We start from the raw sequence: 431 nt of genomic DNA, 5'->3' as shown, positions 1-431 counted from the left end.
CCCTCCTCCCACCTGTAGCCTGTTATTTAAAATAGTGATTCCAACATAATATATTTACAAGACATGACCCAGTATCTTTTCCTGTAGTAATAATAACCCCCCCCCCCCAACACACACACACGCACACTCTTTAAAACTGTCCCTCGTAAGTTTCTAGGATGTTAAGTTCCAAGACTAGGACGGAAGGAATGTATGGGAAGTGGGATCTAAGCAAAGCCCGAGGGCTGCTTGAGATTCTTGCGGGGCTGTCAGTGAAAGGAAGTGAAGGAATTCCACGTGTCATCTAACCGGGCCTAACCTGGGCGGGGGTGGGCTCCTGGTCCCAGGGAAGGTGTCTGAGGAGGCAGGTTTGTGGTGTCAAAGGCCAAGGGCCCGGCCGAGGGCGGAGCCGGGCTTCCCGCCAGCAGGGCGGCTCGGGGCGGAGCGCAGCC

This window comes from Cervus canadensis, chromosome 3, assembly GCF_019320065.1.
Source record: "Cervus canadensis isolate Bull #8, Minnesota chromosome 3, ASM1932006v1, whole genome shotgun sequence".
Lineage (NCBI taxonomy): Eukaryota > Metazoa > Chordata > Mammalia > Artiodactyla > Cervidae > Cervus > Cervus canadensis.
The sequence above is the reverse complement of the archived record's forward strand: the minus strand, read 5'-3'. Positions refer to the sequence as shown.